At 56.8% G+C, this 27,383-nt stretch overlaps 1 protein-coding gene across 1 annotated transcript in view; it reads left to right on the top strand.

Moving 5' to 3' along the window:
• The window catches only part of GNG7 (G protein subunit gamma 7), a 119,407-nt gene that overhangs the window by 12,671 nt on the left and 79,353 nt on the right, over positions 1-27,383 (top strand). Inside the window, exon 2 of the mRNA XM_023243428.2 lies at positions 16,641-16,698. The gene's annotated coding sequence lies outside the window, so the exon portion shown is untranslated. The remainder of the gene's footprint in view (positions 1-16,640; positions 16,699-27,383) is intronic.

The raw sequence follows: 27,383 nt of genomic DNA, 5'->3' as shown, positions 1-27,383 counted from the left end.
CAGGGAGGGAACCAGACACGAGAGGCCACACGGGGTGTGAGTCCGCGTGTGTGAAACGTCCAGAACAGGCTCATCCCACTGCTAAGAGGGACGGGGTTTATTTTTGGGGAAATGGAATGTTCCGGAACTAGATAGAGGTGATGGTTGCACAACTGTGTAAATATACTAGATGCCTTTGGAATATACACCTGGGTTACAATTGTAAATTTTATATTATGCGTATTTTACCAACTGCCCCTCCCTACAAAATATCTCTTGGTCTAAGTGGTCATATTTTGGAGCGTGTGACCATTGACGTCCTTAATGGGCCTTGGGGGAACAGCCCTGTTTTCCTCGGAGAGCCCTCCCCTCCCCTGCCTTAGGTCAAGCCCTGTAGGGCTGTGATCACAGGCATGTTCTCATTTTAAGTAATGTCCTTGTGAGTCCACCACAAGGGCGTGAATTCCTCTGCGTCTGGGTCTGCTAAGCAGTCACACCCTTGACTTAGGTCTCGCCAGGCCCGGCCCTGACCGGCCACAGGAGGGCAGAAAGGTGCTCCTGGGTCTCTGGGAGAAATCAGTGAGTAGGATGTGGCACTGCTGAAAGTTCTGTCCCCCTTTGAGGAAGAGGGACCCAGGGAGTAAAGTAGGTAGGAGGTGAGATGTTGGGAATTATGGAACTTTCTGGAACCTTCTGGAATGTGGAGGGCGTTGTGGCATGGTGAGGCTGCGGGTCGGAATTCCTGCTCACCCTGGATGACTTTCTCCCTGTGTGATTAGACCTTCCCTGTTTCTGTCTCCTTGTGGGCAAAAAGGAACAGGAATCATCACCCATGATCGTTCTAAGTTATGGGATGGCGTGCGAGCCGGTGACCCGCCTGTAGTGATGGCTGTTCTGTCTGGGCTGTTGTTCTGCTGTGTGCTAACATAGCCTTCCGTCTGTGCCGCCGCCGTCATTCCCCAGCCACCACCACAGGCATGGACCCAACCAAGGGTGGGATCAGGCCCGCCCCTGCCGACCCGGTGGCAGGATCGCCCCTCTTTGTTCGTAAAGGGATCAAACCCAGAGAAAACGTGTTTGAGATTTGAGGCTGCTCTGGGACATCCAGTTGATGGAGTGACACTTGGGGCTTAGACAGCTGGGCTTAGACGGCTCTGGAGATGTGCCGTGGAGTCCGGTCTCCAGGTGATGCTCCCGGCCAGCCTCCCTAAGGAAACTCTCGGTGGCCCACATGGAAATGTAATTAAGTGGCCGTTTTCCCCTCTGTGGTGATGACACAGATTTGGCTCTGTAATAAAGACGAAGCAGTCCCTCTAGATCTGAGGGCCAGACCCGGCGGGTCCCCCACCGCCCACCCCCAGCCCCGCCCTCCTGACATCGGGGCAGGTCACTCTCTGTGGGGGCACAGCAGCCATCCCTGGCCCCACCCCTTCGATGCCAGGAGCTCCCCCACCGTGACAACCACAGATGTCCCCAGACATTGCCTCACGTCCCCCGGGGGCAGAATTGTCCCACTTCTCCCATTGAGAACCGTGTGCAAGGAATAACACGGTTTTCGTGTTTGTCTTTTGCGCCCTGTAGGACCCTGGGGAACTGCTTTGCTGCCAGTTCTTTACGCATCGAGACCCACACATGAACCGCTTTAGGTCATGGCTGTCCTTCAGAGCTGTCCTCACGAGAGGGGCCATGCAACCTGATCTTTCTGGTCTCGAACCAGCCTAGTTCGGTGAATGACGTTCCCTGCTTTGACCTCTGAGCAACACCCCCTCCTCCTTGCTGGCCTGCGTTTCCTGGTCTTTGCAGTTGCAGGTTTTCATTGGATAACACCGAACCTGGCCATAGCACTGTCCCTTCGTGTTCCCCGAACCCGGGTGTCTCACGGAAGCCACACCCCCACTTTCTGTGATGGTTCGGGGGTTTCATTAGGCCCCTCTGGGGGCAGAGAGACACTTCAGTCTCCACTGTGCGTCTGTCCCCAAGAACGTGATGTGTTTTGGTTCATTTACGAACACATCCAACTGTTAGGCTGGTTGGCACGGTTGCAAATATGTTTGAAGAATATAAAGCAGTTTGCAACCCCATAGCGTTTCCCATGTGTTAAAACATTACCAATCCCAAGTGTGTAAAAATCTGGATTTTTATCTATTCTAGTCTCAGCCAGAGGGGGAGGCGTTACAGCAGTTCTGTTTTAAGAAAAGTAGTACGAGATATATATATAATGTATAGTGTTATTTCCTGAATCAGTTTTTCTTTTTGATGATATACAACAGAACAGCTTTCGAACTCCGTAATGCAGAAAAACCGCCTGACGGAGTAGATGCTGTTGAGCGCAGGAATCTGAATGGTGAGCGTCCGCTAGGGAAATCTGTGTTGTCTTCACCACCCCCAGATCTCCCATCAAAGCAGGTGTCCTCCACGTTCTCAGTCACCTTGGGAGAATGTGCACCTCGAGCAGTCAATTCCAAGCAGTTGTGAGTGCCTTCAAGAGCGGGCTGTGCTGCTCTTGTATACTTCAGCTATACAGGTTTGTAGGTTTCAAATAAGTCTCGGGTTTTCATCTTTTGGGGGTAGAGACAGCTTGTATTTGTCTGCTGATGCTGCATAACAAATCACTACAAACTTAGTGGCTGGAAACCACACGTTTATTGTCTCCCAGTTTCTGGGGGGTGGGGGCAGGGATCTGGGTGCAGCGTAGCTAGGTCTTCTGCTCCGCGTTTCTCAGGCTGCAATCAAATTGCCAGCCCGGGCTGTAGACTTAACTGGGAAAGAAGACTGTACCTCCAAGCCCACTCACGCGGCTGCTGGCATGGTTGAGTTCTTCTTGGCTGTTGCCTGGAGGCCACGCTCAGTTTTTTGGCTGCTGGTTGGTAGGCAACCTGCTTTATCACAGCAGCAAAGGGGGCGGTCTGCTAGCAAGATGGAAGTTACTTTGTCACGTCGGATAATCGTGGAAGTGACATCCCATCACCTGTGCCATATTCTAGAGGTTAGGAACAAGCACAGGTCCTGCCCACACTCAGGGGCAGGTCCTGACACAAGGCATGAGTACCAGGAGTTGGGGATCACTGGGGGACCATCTCAGAGTGCCTCCCACCCAGCCAGAGGTCACTCAGTGGTGAGTAAGGTCAGTGGTCCAGCAGGAAGGGGTCAATTTTGGTTGAATGGGAGATTCATTGCCAAGTCCTAGGACTGTATTTCTCAGGTATAAGAGTCTTTTCTCCTTCCAAAGGTGATTTCTGAGGATGCATCCAGAGATGTCATGAGATGGCATATTGCTTTGAAATAGTTTCCCAGAGTGGCTAGTGGAAGGGGAGAATAGATGACTTAATTCTGTCATGTAGGTTGATTACCCAACTTGTATCACCTTGCTTGGATCACCTGGTTTGTTAGTGGGGAATTAGAGACCAGGCTTTGCATGCTCGGAGGAGGTGAGGACGGGATGAGAGAGAGGGAGGCATGCTCATGGTGTTTCTAGATCCGGAGTCTTTCATGTGTGGCTTGCATCTGGACCGGCTGTTCACCAGCTGTGTAACTTGGGCAAGTCACTTAGCCTCTCCAAAGCCTTATCTTATCAGCACAATGGAGATGTTAAGCCTTAGTTTATAAGGTGGTTCTAAGGATTAGGGACAACAGATAGAAAGTGTGATAAACGCACTGTGGCATCCTAGATGGCATCCTAGAACAGAAGAGGGCCATTAGTGGAAAACCCAGTGAAATCTGAATAAACTGTGGGGTTTGGTTAATACTAACGTAGCAGTGTTGACGTCTTGGTTGTGACAAATGCACCCTGATTATGTGAGTCGTCAACTTTTAAGAGAAGCTAGGTGAGTGATATATAGGAACTGTCTGTATTATCTTACAACTCTCCAGCATATCTAAAAATATTCCAAAGTAAAAAGTTTATTGCAAAAACAAAAAACAAAAAACAACACCCAAGAAGAGTCTATTTTTCACCTTTAAAGTAGGTGAGGAGTAATAAACAATGATACCAGTGTTGATGAGGGTATGGACAGAAAGATAGTATAAAATGGAGTAATCTGTTTCAACAATAACTTAGTAGTGTGTTTTTAAAAATCTTAAAAATATTTAATGCTCTCTAATCCCATAATGCCATCTCTAAGAACGTATACTAAGAAAGTAATTAGAGACAGGCATAAAGATGTTCACTTTAGCATTATTTATAAAGCAGAAATTGGGAACAGTCTACATACTCAATAGTAAGGAAATTGGTACATCACTTACGGTATATTATTAACTCAATGTAAATATATGGGCAGCCATTAGAAAATTGTTTTCAAAGAATACTTAGAAAATGCCAATGATAGAATGTTAAATAAAAGTGGCAGAGGGAAAAATACCTAGATTTTTCCCTTTATAATTTAGAAGCTGTTTTTGAGGCCAAAAGCTCAGAGCTAAAATCTTCAAGTTTGCTTTTCTAGAAAGCTTGTGGCCAACACCCAGTAAATTATGTGTGGAGGTGTTCTGTACGGTGTCTGCTTTTTGTGGGGTGGCACTAGGTCCCTTCTTTGTGTGGGATAGCCTGTTCATTGACTGCATGTGACTGTACCGCTGCCTTCTGGGAAGCAGATTCCTAGAGCTCAGGTCCACATAGAATCCATCTCCATGGAACAGTCTTTAAAGCATGGGTTGGGCTGTGTACTTGAATTGAAATTGATCCTCGTGTTTCCTGTGGGGTAGTCCATAGCTGCTACTTTGTTTGATTTCATATCTTGGATGCCATCTCTTATCCCCAGCTGTGACTGACTCATTCTGTCTTACATATTGGTCTGCATTGATGGTTGCCTTTGTTTTTCCCCTCTTAATCATGAGTCTTTCTCATGTTTCCCATTTCTCTGCCTCCTTTCCCTGGGGAGGTAATCTTTAACACATCACTTCTTCGGTGGTCATTTCTTTAAGTTATATTTGCCATGCATCTGGGTTTTTCAATCGAGGCACTGTTGGCATTTTGGGCTAGGTAATTAATATAATCATATCCCCAGTTAGTAGAATTAATTTTTGAACTATCAATTATGCTCATGGTAAAAAAAAATTCAAATTATATATGAGGACATAAAACAAAGAATAAATCTCCCACCCCTCAGTCCTCCTCACCATTGTAACTGTTAATAGTTCTGGTGGTGTTTTCTTCTAGAATTTTTTTTCCTTTGCATATACAAGTACGTGTACAAATGTATCTTTTCAAGAAAATGTTGTAACTCAGATGGCTTGTGCTAGTTGATGTACTTGTCTGTAGTTCTTGGTACTTACAGTCTTGGATCTCCTACAGTGTTAGCACATATAGGTCTGGGTGTATGATAAACTATTACTCCTTCCCTGTCCATCAAGGGCTCACGTCTTTGGCACTATGGACATTGGGGCTGGGTCATCGTTTTTGGGCCGTACTGGGTACTGTAGAGATTGAGCAGCATCCCTGGCCACACCCCTTCCATGCCAGGAGTACCTCCAACATCTCCAGACATTGAGTGTCTCCACGGGAGATCCACCAGGTCGTAAGGCATCTCTCCCTTTGTGAGCTTCGGAGTTAAACCTCAGTCTGAACTCTTCCATTCCTTTTACTGGCTTTGGACAGTGTTTTAGGTTTTGTGTAGCTTAAAAACAAGCAAACAAACAAACACAGCTCTTTTCCTTAACTGAGACAGAAAGGGAGTGGTTCCTGATCTTGTAGCCATATTGACATGAGGGTGACGTCATCAAGATCCTCAGAGCCCCAGCTCAGACAGCAGCTGTGGTCACTGATACCACTTGGGAGTGGTGTCCACTGATGTGGTTTCGAGGCCCTCCTTGGCTGAGAGGCTGCTGGGAGGCCAGGGACCTCTGTGCCCCTCTGCACCGTTGAGGGCTGGGCTCGTGCCCCCCAAGGGGCTCCACCACCTTCTATTTGTGTCATTGCTCTCCTCCCTGGGTCCTGGGTCTGCTGGTTCATAGATTAAACCCTGTCCACACGCCTGGGAGCTTGGCCATCCCAGCAGCTTTTTAATTTCTAAAAACATGTTCATGGCTATATATTTATATTTCTCTGATGGTCACTTTTGAGAACAAGCCCACTGAGTCTGGAAGACAAATTGGGCCTTCGACAGCAAAATACAAGGCCGTCGTGAACATCCTGTGGTATGTTACGGCAACGCGCCTGGTTTGCAGTTTGCAAACCAGTCTTTAAAATAAAGTTACCTGGCGTGGTTTTGAATTTGCAGAAATGTTGCAAAGACAGTGCAGAGAGTTCCCACGTGGCCCACGCCCTGGTATTGGCATCTTACGTTAGCGTGGTGCATTTGTCACAATTATTGATCCAGTATCAATACGTTATGATCAGCTCAAGTCCGTACTTCGTTTGGATTTCCTTATTATTTCCCATTTCCCAGAAAACGTCTCTTTTCTGCCCCAGGACCCCATATGGCATTAGTTGTCACGTCTCCTTAAGGCTTCTCTGGGCTGAGACGGTTTCTCTGACTTTCCTTGTCTTTTATGCCTGGACAGTCGTGCAGAGCACAGGGCAGGAGTCTTACAGAACACCCCCCATCTGGGTTTGTCTGGCATTTTCTCCCAGTCAGACGAGGGTTGTGGTTTTGGGGTAAGAACACACAGAGGGACACATGCTGTCCACAGGGCTTACCGTTCTTGGTGTTGACCTTGATCTCTGGCTGAACCAAACCCAGTGGTTTTAAACTTTGAATTATTCCCAACATTGAAAAATCCGGAGATTTTATAATAAAAGACCTCCCAGCTCCTCAGGATACTTGGGAGAGCTGATGACATCAGGCCACTTCCCGTGCGGTGACAGAGCTGGGCTGGAAGAGGTGCCCCCGTCCAGCGAGCCAGGACCCCCATTGTTACCGCCTGCCTGCCCTGGGGCCCACCTCCCTCTTGTGACCCCAGGATGGGCCACTAGAACGTGGCAAGCTCCCCCCGCCCCTGCCACTGTGGCCTTGCACCCTCGTGGAGGAATGTCCTCGTGCACCACTCGTTCCCAAATACAGTCCCCCAGGAGGTGGCCGTGAGTCAGAAAAGCATGTTGGAATGTAGGGGAGTGAAGGTTACCTGGGCACATATTGTGGTTCGTCTGAAGGACACGGCTGGCCACTCCTGGCCATGTGGGGCTCAGAGCCACTGGCATCTGGGGCAGAAGGAGGGGTGGCCTTGGGCCTCCCACTCCGGAGTCATCATCGTTGGCCACTCCTGGGTCGTGGGCTTCTGGCCTCCAGCGCTGGGAGACAAGTCCCTGTGGTTTTAAGCCGCCTGGTCTGCGGTCACTTGTTACGGCCGCCCCGAGAAGTGTGTAGAGTCGGTGAGGACCAGATCCGGAAGTATGCGAGCTACAGAAAACAAGGACCGACCAGATCGCGTGTTTGGAACTTGTCGGGCGCAGAATGTCTCAAGATGTCGGGGGCACTGCACTGGAGTTTTGGTTTCGTGGCGCCCCTGAGCTCCCCTGGCTCAGCCTCTGGTGGAGTCGAGTCCAGCATGAACACCCAGCAAGTCCTTTTATAGAGCGAGCAGTTTCCATATTTGCCACCGGCCAAAATCTGGGGACATTTTTCGCTGTCACGACTGGAGTGGTCCCGGCTTCGGGTGGGTGGATCCAGGGGTCCTGCTCAGCCCCCAGAGTGTCCAGGACACCCCCTCCCCCAGAGCATGACCCGCCCCCAGTGCTGGGGGCAGAAAACATGGAGCGAGGTGACCTTCAGATTCCAGAACATTCTGTGGGTCCCAGCACCGGGGCCCACAGCTGTGCCGAGGCAGCTGGAGCCCCCGGAAGATGAGCTGGGCTCGTCCTCACTCAGCACGTTTTACCCTCTCGAGGCGGCAGGGCTGACCCACGGAGTCAGGCAAACATCACAGCTCGGAGCAGAAGCCTCCGCTCCATCCCACGCGAGAGCAGGGTCGAGGTGACAGCACAGCCCACACACCGGGGCCTCCAAGGCACACGGGCTGGCGTGCTGCCAGCTGCCACTCACCCGACAGTCCCCGCACACCCACAATGACACGCGCTCCCTGGAAGGCGGATGGGGAGGGGCAGATCCCTTCTGGCGCAGGAGGAGAACACAGGGCGGGCCTCCTTGGCCAGAACCAGACAGAACCAGGCCAGACGTGCTTCCCCTCTGGGGAGGCTGCCTGTGCTGTCTGTATCTCTTCGACAGCACATTCCCTGGGCACTTAGACTGCGGGGCCTTGGAGTGGTGGTGGAGGGTCTCCCTGTGAGGCGTCAACAGACTTTCTGTAAAGGGCCAAAGGGTGAGTGTTTTCAGCTTTACAGGCCAGAGGCTGCAGTTGCCGGGTTCTGCCTTTGGAGGTGCAGCTGTGCCTTGGATGGTGTATACGTGAAGCGGCATGGCCGTGTTTGAATAAAACTTTATTTACAAAGCAAGTGGTGGGCCAGATTTGGTCTCGGGTCTCTGATAGGTCAGCGCTGCCTCCTTCCCAGTTCAGAGGCCTCTCCTTGTTAGAAGTGGTGTTCGACACGCGTGACTGTCCCCTTCTCTAGCTTGGTGACCTCAGGCTGGTTTCATCTCCTCTCTGAGCCTCCGTTTCCCCATCTGTAGAGAAAGGATAATTATTCTTAGGGGTTGTAGCTAGATTGTTAGGTGTTGTAGGACAGTAGTTCTCATCTGGGGTGATTTTGCCCCACAGGGGGTACTGGTCATGTAGTTGTCATGACTGGGGATGCTCCTGGCATGGAGGGGGTGGGGCCAGGGATGCTTCTCAGCCCCCCTCAGTGCCTGGGACGCCCCCAGAGAATGAGGTGGTTCTGAATGTGTGTGGGGCTGGAGGGGAGAGACCCCGGTGTAGATGGAAGTATCTAATAGGGTCACGTGCAAAGAGCAGGATGCCGTATTAGTTGTTGTCTGTCTTTCTTTGGCCCACAGCTTCCCTCGTATTTTCCAGAACTCTCCATCCATAAAACCTTTGCCCTCCTCCAGGCCCGCGCACCGGCTGCAGACTCGGCAGGCCTTGCTTGAGTGCCGCTGGACGCCGCGGCCCCCTGAGTGAATGCGCCCTGTCGCCCGGGTCTGCCGGAGATGTCTCAGAGCCTTGCTCCAGCAGGACCCGGGGCCCCGCTCAGCCACCTTCTCCCCTCCTCCCCCCTTCCTGTCAGAAGAGCAAACTTCCCTTGTCGATTAGCATATCCTGTTTTTAGCGTCTTTCTCTTCTAGGTTTTATATAATCGTGTCATTATTAGACGCTGTCACAGGGACTCAGTGCTCCCCCAGTCACACTTTGAAGTGTTCCCTAGCATCAACGGCTAATTGCCTGTCGTCACTCTTCTCTTCTCTTGTTCAGTAAACTTTCACTTTAGAATAGTTTCAGATCCTCAGAGGAAGTGGGAAGGCAGTACAGAGTTCCCACGCAGCCCGCCGCCGGGGCCCCTTTGGCCAACGCCTTACATCAGCGCAGTGCACCTGTCACAGTCAATAGGCCAATATTCCTATGTCATTATTAACTGTGCTCCATACTTTGGACTTCTCTGCTTTCCCCCTAATTATCTTTTTCTGCCCCAGAACTTCATCCAGGACCCCCACATGACACAGCCCCACTGGGCTGTGGCGGCTTCTCAGACTTTCCGTGTGCAGAAACCCTGTCCCACTGGGCAGTGGCGGGGGGAGGGGGGCGGCGGTCATCAAGGGCATTACCGGTGGCGATTTCATTCACCAGACCTAGACGTTTAGGGCGCCCTTTGCAGCCAAGGTTTGCTAGCCCACTGATGAAGACGAGGTATTTACTAGAAAGTCGGGTGATGGATTTTTTTCAAGGTGACCTTCCGGGCAGCAGCGGAAGTGGCCCCTCTGTGGTTGTGGGTGTTTTGTGTGGCAGGATGGTTGGAGGTAATTTTGCTGGGTGACAGTCAGGGGCAGCGTGGAGCTTTTCCATGTGACCCAGGGTCTAGCTTCAGGATGAGATGGCCCTGGTCTCTCTGTGGTGGCGCCTGGATATGAGAATTTGTGGCTAAAATAGTGCCATGTTAAAAAAAAAAACAAACCCTGTTTTTAATGTTTATTTATTTTTGAGAGAGAGAGAGACAGAGTGTGAGGGGGGTAGGGGTAAAGAGAGAGGGAGACACAGAATCCGAAGCAGGCTCCAGGCTCTGAGCTGTCAGCACAGAGCCCAACACGGGGCTCGAACTCACCTTGGGATCATGACCTGAGCCAGAGTTGGATGCTTAACTGAGAGAGCCACCTAGGCGCCCCTAGTGCTGTGTTTTAATAGACTGACTTCTGTTCCGGGGGTCACAAACTACAGCCTGTGGGCTGAATCCAGGCCTCCTGCTTTTGTAAATGAAGGGTTTTTTTTTTTTTGTAATGTTTATTTATCTTTGAGACACATACACGCACACACGCACACACGCACACGGAGTGTGAGTGGGGGAGGGGCAGAGAGTGAGGGAGACACAGAATCCAAAGCGGTCTCTGAACTGTCAGCACAGAGCCCTGACATGGGGCTCGAACTCTTGAATGGTGAGAGCATGACCTGAGCCGAAGCCGCACACGTTACCGACTGAGCCCCCCAGGTGCCCCTGTAAATAAAGTTTTATTGGCACGTGACCGCACCTGTTTGTCCCCCGCAGCCGCGTCGAGCGAGCAGTAGTGACAGAGACCACCTGACCCACAAAGCCAAAAATAGTGACCGTCTGGCCCTTCCCGGGAACACTTTGCTGGACCCTGGTCTTGTCAACAAAGCAGATCACACGAGTCCTGAGTAATGAAGAAGTTGTGGCATGTAACTTACTCTGCGATACGTATCATATAATAAGGAAGTTGTTTTTTTTTAACGTTTATTTATTTTGAGAGAGGGAGAGAGAGAACCCCAAGCAGGCTCCGTGCTGTCATTGTGGAGCCTGATGTGAGTGAGGCTCGAACCCACGAACCGTGAGATCACGACCTGAGCCGAAGTCAAGAGTCAGATGCTTAACCGACTGAGACGCCCAGGCGCCCCTAAAGCAGTTGTATAGTATTAACAGTGTCAGGCGCTGATATAAGCAGCTTATATATGTTCAGCTATTTAATCTGAAAACCACTCACGGGGTAGGTGCTCCCATCATCTGTGTGCTACAGATTCAGAAACTGAGGCACAGAAGAGTCCCTAAGCCGTGAAGTCAGGACAGACAGTGTTTGGCAATGCTGCCTCTCAGATATAAGGATATATGTCCCCACCACCCCCCTTCCGTGGGACTCGGTGTAGTTAGTTTAATTTCGAGTGGAAAAAGAAATGTTTGTACACATTTTGTTTTCTTTCTTTTTTTCTTCTGTTGGAAATTGGTCATCTCCTAAATCAGTTGCCTGTCCCCCCATATGCTACAGTTCCAGGCGGTGTGGGTTTGATGACCGCTGCCTTGCACAGGGAAGCGGCCCTGCCCCCTGGGACAAGGGGCAGTGTCTGGGGATGTCTGTGATCCTCATGACTGGGGGGCTCCTGGCATCGATGGGGACGGGGGCCAGGGACTCTGCTCAGCCACCACGGCACCCGGGATGCCCTGCAGAGAACCACCCAGCCCAATGTCTGCAGTGCGAGGTTGGTAGGGGGAGACCCTGTGATGATAATTTGGAAAACAGTCGAGTCAGGTCCCTGACCACGTGTGACAGCAGAAGAAACCGCGGTGGTCCTGGTCAGATGGAATGGAGCAGGTGACGCCCCCATCCCCCCCAGTCTGGGTTAAGTGGAGGAGGGTCTGGAGGATCTCCAGAGGCACCGCGGACCTGGGATCAAAGGGCGGCGGCACTCCAGCTGCCTTCTTGTGCTCGGCACCCGGAGACCTTTAACCCTGGGGTGAAGCGAGCGGTGCCCTCGTGTCCCGTCTGATCAGGGGTGTGATGGCGCCTGATCTGGGCCAGTCCTGGCGGAGCCCTCCACCAGCCGCCTCACCTCCTGTCCCCCCCCCCCCCGCCCCCCGTGCCTCCCCACCGGTGCCTTCCCCCAGGCTCCTCCTCCCCCAACTTCATTTGCAATCAGAATCAGTCAGGGTGACATATTTAGATGGTTGCTGTGGTGACGGGGGAAGGCTGGGGTGATTGTGGCAATGAGTGCATGAAGGACAGCGGCTGCATTGCTATCTGGAGCCTCCCTGGAGGCCTGCACTCCTGCTGCCCGCGGGGGGGTGGGCATCAGTGTGGGGAGCTAGGGGGCTCCAACGCCCCGGTCCCATCCACTCCGTTCCCGGAGACGGAGACGCGAACTGTGGCCCAGGCAGGGAAGATCTGCCTGTTGCCGAGTGCTGGGTCCCCGCTGGGGTGGGGGGTGGGGGCCTGGAGAATGTTTGTGGTCATCGCGACTGGGGTGCCCTTGGCATCGCATGGGTGGGGTTGAGGGGTGACGCTCGATGCCCCACGACGCCCAAGGTGGCCCTCACAGACAGTCAGGGGTGCTGGGGGTGGAGGGAGAGACCTGCTTTGCAGGGAAGGGGATACAGGCAGGGGCTTCCTTCCGTTTCAGAAGGGACGCGCTGGCATTTACGCTGTGGTAATTCGCGAGATTCCAAAGGCTTCCTTTTCTCACCCCTGTTGTTCTGCTGAATCTCCTGGGCCCCGTTGGGCTCTTGTGTCTCCCCAGATTATCAGGTCGATAGACATTGGGAAAACAAGACAACGAAAACTCCAGTGAAACTCCAGTGCGGTTCAGTGCTCACCGTTAGAAAAAGGTAACGGCTGCCAGAGGTGCAGGTGGAGACGTCAGGCGAGTCAGTGCTGAGGGCAGGAGTCTCAGGTCTCCGCTGCCGTGTCACGGCGAGCCGCTCCGAGCCCCGTGGGGACCACGGACAGCGAAGGGGTAGTGTGCGTGTCACGGCGAGCCGCTCCGAGCCCCGTGGGGACCACGGACAGCGAAGGGGTAGTGTGCCGCTCGGTGCCGTCTCGCAGAAATCCGCTGATCCCTGGCCACGATGTGCTTTCCGTTGGCCAAATGGGATCTGGGAGTAATCTGAGAGAGGCGGTTTGGGACTGATTGTATTAGGGCTCTTGTCTGATCCACTCAGGGGGCTGCTGTGGTCCCTGGGCCGGGGGGCGGGGGGCAGGGGGCAGCGGGGAGGATGGCTCTGGTGTAGGTTTTTCCGGGCCTGAGCGGTCAGGAGAGTCGGATCCTTGCCGTATCGTATTGTTACATCACTTGCAGAGGCTTCCGGGGGTCGGGGGGAAAGTAGGCAATGCATTTGGCCAAGACTGACCCAGCTTCTCTGTGGGTCCGGTTCATAACAGCTCGTTGAAGCAATCACTGGTGAATGTGAGCACTTTGCGATCATCTGGTCTAAGACAGGCTCCCTCTCCCCTCCCCCTCCCCCTCCCCCCCTCCCCCCTCCCCCCTCCCTCCTCCCTCCTCCCTCCTCCTTTCTAAATTCAGAATTCTCCTGATTTGTCTCTTCAAGATCTTCTCTTAATAGACTGCTTTTTAGAGTAGTGTTAGGTGATGGAAAAATGCAGAAAATAGAGCTCCCACGTACCCCCTGCCCCCTCCACATTTCCCCCGTTGTCACCATCTTGCCGTAGTGGGGCACATTTGTTGCAGTCGATGGGCCGATATTAATACGTGACCGTTGACCAAAGTCCTCGTTGACATTCGGGTTCAGTCTTCGCCTCGCCCCTCCCCCGGCCCAGGAGGTCGGTAACAGGGTCCTGCCCGAAAAGGGGTTTGCTTCCCAGGAGGACACGGGGCGCTTGGACATGGCAGCAGCTCCCGAGCTAGTGTGTCCCGCTGGGCACAGACTCTCAAGTAGCAGTCGGCCTGTCGTCTCCCCTGACGCGTAGTTTCACGGCCCTGTTTGGGGCAGTTTGGGGTCTCCAGGTGTGGGAGCTAAGGGTCCCCCTGCCCATGTCCCGGCTCACCGTGCGGAGATACTAGGCTGCAGATCTGTGGAGCCCCTCCAGAATTACGAGGGGAATAGAAACCACCCCACTGGGAAATTAATGGCGGAAGACCCAGCGCGCCTTTGGTTTGTGATCCGCGGGTTTTGTCTTCCTTTATCAGCGGCTGAGAACAGGGGCTCCCTGAGCCCCTGGGCCCGTCCTGTCGGCGTGCAGCGGGGTTCCTGCTCGTTCCGTTTCAGAGGCGAGGCTCGGGCTGGAACCGGCCCACAGGGAGCAGCTCTGCGGGGCGGCCTGGTCTTCCCTGGGTCCTCTGGGCTCCGCAGGCTTTCCCGTAGCACCAACCGGGACAGGAAACCCCAGTGGTTTACTGAGCGCATGCCGAGTGCGCGGCCTGCGGTAAACCGCGGCCCAGGCACTCCGGGGTCTCCCTTCTCCCAAGACACACGATCCTAGCAATGCTGGCGGGCGGGGGTCTCTCCAGGGGGTAACGACCACGTCGTCCTGCAATTAGCCCAGCGTTCGTACAACCTCGCGGATATCCTAAAAGCCGCTGAATTGGACACTCCCAAAGGGTGGCTTTTATGATCGGTGGATCACATCTCAATTTAAAGGAAAAGAAAAGAAAAAGGAAGCACGTGGACAAGATGGGGTTCCAGGTTGTAAGAACTGTGGCCCAGGATAAATGTAGGTGAGAGTCCTTCCCATGCAGGCGCCCCAGTGGCCGCAGTCACGAATGGTGTCTGTTTCCAGCGTGGTTTACGGCCCCCTCGGCACGTGGCCCTTCCCACCAGAGTTTCCTTTGTTGGTGTCTGTGACTGTGCTTCCCGGCAGTGCCTCCGGCGGGTCCGTGTGGGGTCGGTAGGCCCCGGGGTACCAGGGTCCCACCTCTTCATCCCACTGCTGGTCCTTCAGGATGGCCTGTGGGTCCCCCTGATGGGGAAAGTGAAAGCCCAGCATTTTTGCCTGGGTGAAGGTCACGGGGACGGGCAGGCGCCAGCTGGTGCCACTCACAGCCTGTCTCGTGGGCCGCGGACGAGCTGGTCTGGTTGTCTGCGGGGGTCGCCTCAGTGCTCAAGTTCAGGTCCCAGGGTTGGAGGACAGCCAGCGGCTGGTGTTGAAGGGCTAGGGACGGGGAGATTTGCGGTTGGCACGTGTGAAGGCAGAGGTGAGAAACCATCTTTAAAGGGAGTCGTGACCCCATGTCCACAGCAGCACGATTCATAGCAGCAGCAACCAGGAGGTGGAAACACCCAAGTGCCCATCAGCAGCGAAGGGGTACACGCAGTGTGTCCGTCCATGCACGGGCACATGATTGGTCGTGAACAGCAGCGAGGCACCCACCCCTGCCGCCCTGCGGACGGATCCTGAACACACGACGCTCAGGGAGGGAACCAGACACGAGAGGCCACACGGGGTGTGAGTCCACGTGTGTGAAACGCCCAGAACAGGCTCATCCAGGGACAGGGAGGGGGCTCGTGGGGGCCGGGGGTGCTGGGGAGGGGTGATGGCTGATGGGGATGGGGCTTCCTTCAGGGGTGATGAAAAAGTCCTAAAATTGTTCATGGCGATGGTTGCACAAGTGTGAAAATAGTAAAAAGCCCGAACTGTGTGTTGTGTGTGAATTAACTGTGTGGCCTGAGGACCGTGTCTCGGTAAGAAGGCCTTAGAAAACAATGCCTAGTGACGGGTCAGTTTCCTGGTTTGGACAACGGCCCCTGGTTGTGCAGGGAGCCAGCACGGTTGGAGCTGGGTGCGAGGTGCCCAGGACCCCTGTGCACGGTTTTGCACCTTCTCGTGAGTCTTTAATTGAGTCAGAAATAAAAACTTGAATGATCGTATGTGCGGACGTCCCCTACAAGGCTGAAGTGAGTGAAGGGAGTTCTCCAGGACGGGTAGGGGGTGCATATTGGACGGGCCCTTGTTTCTCACCCCCCCGCCGCCCCCAGCAGCGAGGCGCCCTCTGGCCTCTGCGGGGCGCTCCCGCAGCTCCCCAGCCGCGTCTGGGGCGTTACTGAGGCAGCGGCGCCACCTGCAGGTGATGGTGGGGACTTCGCTTCTCCATCCTGGCCCCAGGTTGACAACACAATGGCCCTGAACTCTGAGAAAAGGGAGCTGGCATCTTTTGAGTTTTTGGGTTTTTTTAATTTTTTTTCAACGTTTTTTATTTATTTTTGGGAGAGAGAGAGACAGCATGAACGGGGGAGGGGCAGAGAGAGAGGGAGACACAGAATCGGAAACAGGCTCCAGGCTCTGAGCCATCAGCCCAGAGCCCGATGCGGGGCTTGAACTCACGGACCGCGAGATCGTGACCTGAGCTGAAGTCGGACACCCAACCGACTGAGCCACCCAGGTGCCCCTCAGCCCCACTCTTTATTCAGATTTCACCAGTTTGCCCCTGTGGTCCTTGTCCTGCCCCGGGACCCCATCCTGGATCCCACCTTGCATTTGGTCCTCACATCTCGGCAGGCAGACCCCGGTGACCTGGTGGGTGCCCTGGGGCAGGGGGTTGACTCAGTTTCCACCTTTTCCTCACAGGGGACTCTGAGAGTCAAGTCACGTAGGAGAACGTCCTGATAAGGCATGAAAGGTCACGTGAGCATCCAATCCTTTCCTGTTTAGTTTGGGAGCATTTGGAGAATTTAGTGGGGACGACCTCGCAAATTTCTAACAGACCTTTCTGGTAAAGTACGTCAAGTTCCACTTCTGCACCGGGAGGTCCTGAGTCTGGCGGAGCAGCCGAAAGGCAGGCCTTCATGACGGTCTGACCGTGAGCTCCAGACCCTTCCTCACCGCCGCTGCCGAACACGTGTTTCTGGCCAAATGGTGCTCCACTGAACTGTTCCATTTTTCTTCCAGGGAGCGGACATCGGGTTCCTGAGCCTCGGCGCTGAGGACAGCTAAGCCTCGTGCACAGGTCAGTGCCGTGATGTGTCTCCTACTCGACCGTCAGAGTTCAAGGGGACGTTGAATGGCTGGCCATTCTGGGCCAGGCTGGGGGGGGGGGTGGCTTGCTGTGGAGGCGGGCGCCTCACCCGAAGGGCTTCAGCGGGGCGTGCAGGGTGGCCACTGGCAGGACCAGAGCCGAGTCACTGGATGTGACAGACGTTATCTCAAAGCTGGCTCCCGTCCTGGCGGCTGGGAGGCACTACGTGGCCTCAGGGGCGTTCTTTTTACCAAGGTAGCCGTAGAGACAAACAAGGCTGAGATCCTGCTCTCTTGACTTCGGCCGTCTGTCCATCTGGTCTCATTTCCAGAGGGTGTTGGGTGGCTTCTGTCGTGTGGGAGGAGGGACGGCGTGAAGGTGAGCTGGGCAAGGCGGCTCGGCCTGCGGTAGCCCCACGTCTCTCCCCTTGCACCTGCCCACGGAGGTCTCCGCCACCCTCCCGCGGTTTTCTCTGTCGTGTGATCTGTGATCTTCACTTACAGTCAACCTCTGGCTTCCAACCGAAATGCCGAGGGAATTTTGATTCGGGTTGTGTTTGATTTATCGGTAAATTTGAGGGAGATCGGATGTCTCTGTGATGTTGGATATTCCCAAGCCGTGTGTCTGCGCCTGAGTCTAAAAGAAAAAACGTCAGAAGGAGGCAGCCCCAGAAGACGCACGTGCTGTGGGTCCGTCTCGGGGAAGTTTCCAGCAAAGGCTGGTCTGCAGGGACGGGAAGGTGCTTGGTGGCCGCCAGGGGCTGGGGAGGGAACGGGGACTCTGTGGATGTGTGGCAGGAAGACTGCGTGGGGGGTGATTTCACGCCCTGGCACCCTCGCTGCCGACTCCTCCAACCGTGTTTCCACCCGGCGAGCTTTCTGGCCTGCGAGGTGCCCCTCAGTAAGCTCGCAGTGGTCATGGGCTCAGCTCAGGAGAGAGGCTGTCCCTGAGGACAGAGACCAAGAGCCGAAACGGGAGCCCTGGGGTGGGCGTGACGTGTGGGCGCCCGGTGGGACCCACACAGATTTCCCGTGTGAAGTCCGGCTCACAGGGCAGCCGGCCAGCTGGAGGCAGACCGCTGTCCTGTTGAAGAAGTGTAGGGGCGCCTGGGTGGCTCAGTCGGTTAAGCGTCCGACTTCAGCTCAGGTCACGATCTCGCGGTCCGTGAGTTCGAGCCCCGCGTCGGGCTCTGGGCTGATGGCTCGGAGCCTGGGGCCTGCTTCCCATTCTGTGTCTCCCTCTCTCTCTGCCCCGCCCCCATTCATGCTCTGTCTCTCTCTGTCTCAAAAATAAATAAACGTTAAAAAAAAAAAAAAAAAGAAGTGTAAACGCACACAAAGGGGCCGCAGAGTTTCCTAAAGGCCCCGCCCGGCGCCGGCCGTGCTGACGTCTTGGGGCGCGTTCTGCCCGGATCTCCGGGAGTTACATCCACACGCGTGATTTTAGAGCCAAAGGATTTACTCTGTAACGTGCTGGTTTTGCTTGAGGGGCGTCTTTCCTCGACGGGAAACCTGTGTTTCCGTCATCTTTCTGGACGCTGGCTTAGCATCCCATATTCTAGGCGAATTGTAACACGTTTCTTTTTTTTCTTTGAAAGTTTATTTATTTATTTGAGAGATACAGAGACACTGGGAGTGGGGAGGGGCAGAGAGAGAGGGAGACAGAGAATCCCAAGCAGGTTCCACACTGTCAGCGCAGAGCCCGACGCGGGGCTCAAACCCACGAACCGTGAGATCGTGACCTGAGACGAAACCAAGAGTCGGACGCTTAGCTGACTGAGCCGCCCAGGCGCCCCTGTGCCACATTTCTTTTAAAATAATTTTATAACTGATTTAATTGGTCTCTGGGTGGGTTGGGGAGGGGTTTCCTGTTTTTCTTTTCTCTTTCTCTCTTTCTTTCTTTCATATTCCGGGATGACTGTCTCTGTGCAAACTTAATACACCCTTGGCTGGTTGTCGTTTGGGGTAAATGCTCACGTGTGTGCTTGCAGTGCGTGTGAGAGAGAGAGGGAGAGTCCGGGTGTCCTCGTCGCCTGTCCGACAGCCCCAGTGCCCTCCAGGAACGCACCGTCCCCGGGGAGCAGCCAGGCCGCCTCAGGGCTGCCGAGTCCGGGTCATTCGGGCTTCAGTTTCTCCCCTGAGCTGTGTGTTCTGTGCGCGGCCTGGCTGTGCTCTTTACTGACCTTCCCGGCGGGGCCTCTGTCTCATCGACGTGTTTGAACTCTTCTGACACGTGTGTCGGAACTTCCTGTCTTTCTCCGTTTGGATGCCGTCTGGTGTCCGTCACGTAGGCCGCGAATGTTTTTCGGAGCGCGCTGTTCCCTCTACTCGCCGTGGGCGTTCTCGTAGGGAATGTGTTGTCTTTGGCGTGCCCCCAAATTTCAAGATGACAAAGAGCAATTAACCTGCACTTTGTGCGGATTGCATCTTTTACGCTTAAATCTTTGAAGCAGACGGACTGGTGAGCCTGCCCCCTGCCCCAGGGGGACGCGGGGCAGCGTGCAGAGGGGCGTGGAGTGGTGCGGTGAGCAGGTGCTCCGTGGGCAGGTCCCGCGGGGAGCTCTCTGTCACAACGGAGGCACCCCTCCAGGGGGCTGCCGGGCTTTCCCTGGTTACGTGCTAATTTGGTACTCACTCGTCGAACACAGTCTGCTCACCTGCAGGTGCACAGACACGCGAGACCCTGGCCAGGGTTTACCACCTGAGCAGCCGGGGTGTCGCCGAGCAGGGGCCCCGCCACCTGTCTTGACGGCAGAACCAGCCCTCCAACAGATGTCAGAGCTCAAGGACGACCGGGAGTTTGGGGTGTTTGCTCCGGGGGCTTGGGGCTCAGGGGTCCCCCCTCTGCCCGCCCCACAGGATGCTGCAGTTCCCGCTGGCGACCACAAGGGGGCAGAGAAGGTCCACGGGGTCTGCCCCCGCTGGGCCTCCAGCCTCTGTGGGCACAGGTGCGGTATTTCCAGCTCTCCCCCACCCTTGTTGGAGCTCTGTGACTACCCTGTCCCTGTTCCCCAGGACATTCCAGCACCGAGAGTTCCAGGGTCACTCTGTCTCCCCGCCCCCATCCCCCTTACAGATCCAGAGCCTCCGTGGACCCAGGCCCCAGCTGGCCCCTTTCACCGGGTTAAGGAGGGAGAAGGAAGCACTGGCCTGTGACCTTGGGGGTTCAGGGTACCGGCACACCTGCACCCCGAAACCCACTCGACCCAGGCATGACCCAGTGGCCAGAGCAGAGGCCGTAGCACAGAAGCAAAGGCACAGGATTGGGGGTGGGCAGCCTGGCTGCCGCAACCCCCGCCTCGGGGACTGAGTCTGGCTTCTGGAATGTTCCCCCCTCCGTGATCTGGAGCAGTGGCTGGTGGCTCTGGCCCGGTACAGTCCCTTCCTTTGGGACTCACCTAAATGGCACAAACCCTCAGAAGCCGCCTCGGGCCTCCCAGGTGTGGAATCTGGCCTGTGTCACACCTTCTAGTGCGGTCCCTGGGGTGGTTACGTCCGGGGCACAGGGTAGCCCTTCCCTTAGCAGGGATTTCCGTGTGCCTGGGCCTGGCCATGGAGAAACGGCAGTGACCGCATGGGGAAAACCCTCGGTTCCACAGAGCTGACGTGCTAGCAAGAACTGGAGACCCGTTGTGGGCTCCCCCCGCCCCAGCACCGCTAAGGTCAGGCGGGTCACTCTCTGGGGGCGTCCGGGGCTTTGTGAGGGCTGAGCAGCGTCGCTGGCCCCACCCCCTCGATGCCAGGAGCTCCCCCCGTGTAATGACCACAGATGTCCCTAGACGTGGCCCAGGATCTCCTGGGGGCAGAACGAAGACGCTATCTTAGTGATCTCTCTCACACTGTCTTTATCGGGTTCCCGGCCGCTGGCCCTCCCACAGCCTCGGAGCTCTGGGGGCTGAGACCGCAGCCGAGGCCTCCTGGAGAGGCACCCAGCGTTCCTTCAGTTGCCGCTGCCAGGGACCGCGGCTCAGGCCCCCTGTGCCCTGAGGGCTCTGGGCTTTCACCCTGGGCGTCACCTGGGCTCACCAGGCCACTGTGGCGCTAGCTTTCCTTTGGATGTGACATTGTCTTTGAGCTGCAGCTTCCAGCATGGTAGGTAGGCATGAACCACCGGCACGAGTACCGGCAGCCGCTGAGCACCTGAAATGGGCCGCAGTGGAAATATTTTGCGTGTGTTAGGTTAAATCTCTGATTCTTCATTGGGGGCCGTCTTGTCCCCAGGGGACACTGGGCTGTGTCCGGGGCCATCTGTGGTTGTCATACTAGGGGTGTAGCATCGAGGGACTAGGGGCCAGGGTCTCTGCTCAGCCCCGACAGAGTGGCCGGCCGTGATGCCCATGGTGCGGAGGGAGGGGGAGAGCGCCCGGACAAGGACCGGCTGCGTAGAGCACAAAAGCACTCCGTGACCTTCAAACGACTGAGTGTGTTTTCCTGACTGCCGCTTGTTCTCCCGGGAGCGGGTGAACATTCCTGCCGAGGGCACCGTCGGAGCCTTTTATCTCTGGAGTGGTCCTCGAGCGGATCAGACCGCAGCCCCAGCCCTCCAGTCAGAGCCCGCTGCCCCCGCCACCCCCGGCTGGTTCCCCGCCTCAAGTCCTTCCCAGGCTCGTGGAAATGCACGTTATTATCAGTTCTTTCTGCGGACGAGCTGTCCTCCTGCACAAACTGCCAAGACCCACAGTCAAAATCTTAAAGCGTTCTGCTCACGAAAGGTCACGGGCTGCCGCTGCCTTTCCAGCAGAAACGTACACGGCGCATGCATAGTCAGGCGGTGCCGTGTGAAGCGGGCCCAGGGGGCCCTGCCGCAGCCCGCGGTGCCTGAGACCCTCATCCCGTAGCCCGCAGCTCCGATCCGGCAGACAGGACGTGGGCCCTTCCCAAGGCAGCAGCGGTGGCTCCGACGTGAGCTTGACCCTCTAACCCAGGCTCTCCCCGGGGCTCTCCCAGGGGCCCGCGTCCTGGGAGGTCTGTGGCCGTCACGACCGGGAAGCTCCTGGCATCGAGCGGGGGGCCCAGGGATACTGCTCCGCCGCCACAGCGCCCAGGACACCCCCAGACAGTGGCCTGCCCCAGTGTCCGCCGTGGCGAGGCGAGAGGTCCCGGCTGTGCAGGATTCTCGGCTCCCACAGGGAGTCAGGGTCCGGCCCCACTGTCCACGTGCGTCACTGCCTGGGTCCCACCCAAGCCGTCTTCCTGACCCTGCGGGCCAAGGCACACCACAGGTTTCCGTCGGATTTTACTGATTTGGCAACGCAGACCCAGGGAGTCTCACGTGGGAGATCACCGGGGCAGGGGACCCGTCCGTGGGGCTGCTGGAGCGGAGCAGCCCAGTGGCAACTCAGGAGCGGAGGCCACGCATCGCGGGCACGTTTGCTGGGCAACCGCTGGCACAGTCGGCCTCCCTCGGGGCAGGGCGCGGTGCGCACACGCCCCGCTCGCTACTCATCAAACTGCAGCCTCTCGACTCAAAACACACAGGGCGACAGTCACGTGGGACAGGAAGGTGGGGGCGGGGGAGCCGGGAGCCGGGTGGAAGCCGCGAGGGCCTCCCCTGGGTGGGCACGGGGGTCCCGCATCTCCCCAGGGTCCATTCTCGGCCTGATTCCCTTGGAGCCGGTGGGTTGTCGGTTCCTTATTTTCCTTCCCTCCCAATCATTCGGTCAGCAAACGTCCGTGCGCCTGGGCCCCGCTGGGCTCACTGCTCACATCTGTCTGCGGAAGCCCCCAGGGCAGGGTCGGGGTACGCAGGACAGAGGGGAAGGGACGGCCTGGAGACGTGCTCAGTAGCAGGAGGCAGCAAGAGGGACTCCGGGGCCGACATCAGCCCGGCGGCGGAGGCCTGAGCAGGTGCGGGAGATGCAGGTGTGGGGTGGGGGGCGGGGTGCTTGCCTCGATTGCCACAGACTGCCACAGACGGTGCTCTCTAACTGTCGCAGGTGCCCCCCATGTGATGGCAACCGGAGGGGAGGCCTTTGGAGGGCTGGTACCGGGCTTTGTAATAAAGACCTGTCTTGGGCTCCGTGCACGATTCCCGGCTCCCCGCTCCCCACGGCCTTGGAGTTTCCGAGCGAAAGGAGCATCCGTCGTGTGTGACCGAACGTGAAAGTGATGGGAGAGCCGTCACCTAGAGTGTGTTAGCTAGCCGGGGCTGCGTAACATCACCACACACAGCGAGCTCCACGCGGCTTATCCGCTCCTGGGTCTGCAGGGCAGCGGTGTGGACTGCGTGGCTGGCATCTGTGCCCAGGGCCTCACCGGGCTTGGGCAGCGTTGAGGTGTCACTGAGGCTTGACTGAGAAAGGACCTGCCTCCAGGTTCACTCGGTCTGTCGTCAGGGTTCAGTTTCTTTGTCATCAGACTGCGATCCCTGCTGCCTTGCTAGCGGCCAGCAAAGGGCCACCCTAGACTCTCAGGGGCCACATGGTCTCCTCCACTGGCCCCCTCCTGCTTCCAGTCTCTTACGTCCGGAAGGTCTCTGACCCGTTGAAGGGTTCACCTGATTAGGCCAGGCCCACCCACGTGTGTTCCCTTTTTTTATTAATTCAAAGTCAACCGATCTGGGGGCTTAACTACGTCACTCAAACCCCTTCTTCCATACAAAATAGCCTAAGCATGGGGCGCCTGGGTGGCTCAGTCGGTTAAGTATCCAACTCTCGATTTGGCTCAGGTCGTGATTCCAGTGTTACGGGCTTGGTCCCTGTGTCGGGCTCCGTGCCACATGGAGCCTGCTTGAGACTCTCTCGCTATCGCTCTCGCTCTCTCTCTCTCTGCCTCTTCCCTGCTTGTGCATGTGTGTGCTCCTTTTGTCTCTCTCTAAAAACAAACAAACAAACAAAAAAACCCCAAATAGCCTCAGCAGGAAATAGTATCTTACCATGTTCCCGGGTCCTGTCCACACTGAAGGTTGGTCTACACAGCGTGTTCACCAGGGAGCAGGGATTTGGGGCTCTTAGAATCCTGTCGGCCACAAAGGGAAAGAAGGGAGTGTACTCCTTCAAGACAGCCAGCCCAAAGCCTCGCCCCGGGCTGAGCAGGTGATGCCTCGTCCGCCCCCTCCGTGCTGGCAGCATCACCGGGACTGGGGGGTCAGGACTGGGAGAGAAAGGGCGCGTTTGCGGAATGCACGGCCTGCTTTGTCCCAGTTACACCCGAATGTACTCACAGCTTCGCCTGGTTTTTATTTTTTTAATTTGGAGAGAGACAGAGAGACAGAGACAGGGACAGAGAGAGGTTGAGAATCCCAAGCAGGCTCCATGCGGTCAACACAGAGCCCGACGCGGGGCTCGAACCCACAACACCGTGAGCCGCCCGGGTGCCATCGCTTCACCGAATTGTTAAAACACTTGTATTTTGAAATAATTACAGATCCATTGGAAGTCACAGTCACTCCTGAGGCCTGATCCCGTACCCCCTCCGTCCCGCTTCCCCCAGGGGCAGCATCTCTCGTCACTGTGGTGCTAAACCGGGAAATTGGCGTGGGGACCCGGCGTGTGCGGTTCCCAGCCATTCAGCGCACGCGCAGATTTGGCTTTGCCTCCTGGAGGCGCGTGCGGGACTGTTACACGTCCGTCAGGTGGAGAGAGCTCTGGTCGCTGGCGTGTGTCGGGCCGGCGGGCGGAGGCCCGGGAAACAGACACAGGTGTCTCTGCCTCGATGGGATAAAAAGGCTGAAGGCGCCCACTGCACACTGATAGGAATCCCCTTGCCACTAACGGCCTGGACACATGACGACGGGTGACGTGGAGGCGTGTGTTTGTTGGGTTTTGCCAAAATGAGAGAGACGGAGACAGAGCAGAGCAGCGGCAGTAGCAATGTGCTGGCCTTGAAGAAAGCAAGCGGCCACGTCAGGAACACTCGGAGCAAACGCCGTCCGGCAGCCAGGAGGAGAACGGGGACCTGAGTCCCACAGGGGAGTGGATTCTGCCAGCCGCTCACACGAGCTGGCCGGGGGTCCCGAGTTCCAGATGAGAGCTCGGCCCGGCCAGTCCCTTGATTTCGGGCCCGTGAGACCTGAGTTGAGGGCCCAGTTGTCCCCATTTCATGGATGAGAAGATCGTGGCAGAGGGGCCAAGTACCTTAAGTGTTCTGTGACATTCAGACGAGCCGCGTCTGTCCTCCGGGCCCAGTTGTGGAACCTGCAGGTCGGGGGTTTCGTCCGACCCCTCGCGGGGGTTCAGCGAGTGGGTGAACGAAGGGGGGAAGGCGGCCCTGGGACAGTCCTCGCCTGACCTCCCGCACAGAGAGGCGAGCCTGCGAGCGGGACCAGTGACACGTCAGGGACAGTGAGCAGAACCCGGGACGAGTAATGATCACGTGCAGCTTCCTTGGCGGAGTCATTGCCGGAGCTGAGGTCTGAGCTCATTAGCCTCCCGGAATGTGACATGCCGTTCCCTGGCTCCCTGACGAATGTTCCCGCTGAGCCGAGCTCTGCTCCTGCGGGAGGCAGGCTCTCGGGGCGGGAGCCAGGCGCCCTCTGGCCCTCGGGAGGCAGGCCCGCCAAGCCAGCGGCGGCCGGAGGGACAGAGGGCCAGGTCTGGCAGTGCTCCCGGTGTGTGTCCTTGACAGGGGCCGGGGGTGCAGGTGTGAGGATAGGCACGCAGACTACGCGGGAAGACAGACAGCAGTGGGGACTCCAGCTGGGGTCATACCTGGCAAACCGTTAATCAGGCCCTCTGTGTCCCTTCTGTGTCCTGGTGCCATGGGGTAGCCAGCGGGGCACTGGGGAGTGGGGTAGCAGCATCCAGGGCCCCATCCACTCGACGCCAGGAGGTCCCCCAGTCGTGGCAGCTACAGATGTCCCTGCCTCACTCGGTGTCCCCTGGGGCAGGACTGCCCTGGGTGAGACCCCAGGTGAGAGAGCTGATGGCTGACAATACTGCCTCGGAGTGAGAGCAGGTATTCAGGGAGGCCTTCCTGGAGGAAGTGAGGTCCGAGTTGAGGTTGATAAGGCCCTGGAGCTGACTGGATGCAGGGGGACCCTCCAGGGGCACGGGAGCTGAGGCCGTTGCCAGGACCGACGGCACAGGCTGAGGGAGAGGGAGCAGGGAGGCCAAGGGCAGAGGGTTCCAGGCCCACCCGTGGCAACGACAGACTGAGCATGTTTTCCAGATTAGGAAATTGAGGTGCAGAGGTGAGGGTGCCCAGTCACCCCAGCGATGGCGGGCAGAGGTCCCCGGGGGCTTTAGGGCTGTTTCCACGGTGCTGCTGGCCAGGCCAGCTTGGGGCTGGGAGTGGGCCTCAGAGCCAGGCCCGGGGAGCTCAGCCCTCACCTGCCCTTCGGTGAAACCGGCTTCCACCCTGACGCCCCGGGTTGTTGCAGGGAGTCCGTGAGGGCGCAGCTCCCCAGGCCTGGGTGCACGGGCAGTGAGTCCCTTCCGCCTGCGGTCATTGGGGGTCACTCCCCAGAGCCCTGCGTCTTTGGGCCCTGCCTCCCTCCTCCCTCCAGCTTCTCCGGTATCCGTGGAAACGTCAGGGCTGCGTGAGAGGCCCCCCGCCCTTCGGCAGGTTGGCGGTGAGCCCTGGACCCCTGCTCTTGTCCCAGCGTCCTTCCCTCTGGCCGGGCGAGAAGGAAGTGTCAGAACCATGGGGACAGAACGTGCCCCTGGCCGGGAGCCCCCACGCCCTTGGGAAAGCAGCGAATGGAGTCCCCCTTCCGCGGGTCCGGCCCGCATCCCCCAGGAAGGACGGCCGCAGGCGGCAGCTGTGTGTCCCGAGCTGGCCTTGTTTTCCTGTCCTCGGGGCGGGCCTCTGCATTCCAGGTGAACACCTGGGACGCTGGGAGGGGAGGGACTGCGGTTCCTTGGCCGCCACCTGCACCCCCTTCCTGGCACCTACCAGGGAAGGTTGCCAGAGCTGGTCTGTGCACGCTTCCCCGAAGACCGGCTTGCTCCTGGAGGGAGCCCAGCAGAGGGGGCGGCTGGGGACAGTCACCTGCACCACGAGGCCACCAGGGCTGCCACGTTTGTGCACAGGCCACATTGTGCCACACATGACAAACTGGGGACAGAGACGGCCTCATGAGCACTTGAAGCACTCCCTCCCTCTCTCTCTCTCTCTCTCTCTCTCTCTCTCTCTCTCTCTCAAAATAAAGGAGCAAACTTTACAAAAAATTCATGATCCTAACCACGTCTAAGTGCACAGCTCAGCGGCATCAGGCACACTCACACTGTCGTGCAGCCGTCCCCGCCATCCCGCCACCCGTCTCCAGAACTTTCCATCTCCCCAGACCGAGACCCTGTCCCCATGAAGCAGGGACTCCCCGCCCCTGCCCCACCCCTGGCTCCCACCGTCTATTCTCTGACTCGGTGGACGGGACTCCTCTGGGGACCCCCTGTGCGTGGGGTCACGCGGGACGTGTCCTTCTGTGTCTGGCTCCTGTCACCACGCACAGTGTCCTCCGGGTCCGTCCACGCGGTGGCAGGTGGCAGGACGTCCTTCCTTCCTGAGACTGGATCCTACTTCAGCATGTGGATGGACACACCGCGTTTGTCCTTCATCCACGGATGGACACGGGTTGTCTCCACCCTTTTTGCGGCTGCTGTGAATCGCGCTGCTATGAACGTGGGGGTGAAACTACCTGTTTGAGTCCCTGCTTGGAATTCTTTTGGGGATAAAATACCTTTCCGTTTTGGTTTGACACGTCACCCCAGGTCACGGGTCTGCCCCCCAGGACACAGG

Source organism: Felis catus, chromosome A2, assembly GCF_018350175.1.
Source record: "Felis catus isolate Fca126 chromosome A2, F.catus_Fca126_mat1.0, whole genome shotgun sequence".
Taxonomy (NCBI): domain Eukaryota; kingdom Metazoa; phylum Chordata; class Mammalia; order Carnivora; family Felidae; genus Felis; species Felis catus.
This window is presented reverse-complemented; position numbering and strand designations above follow the sequence as displayed.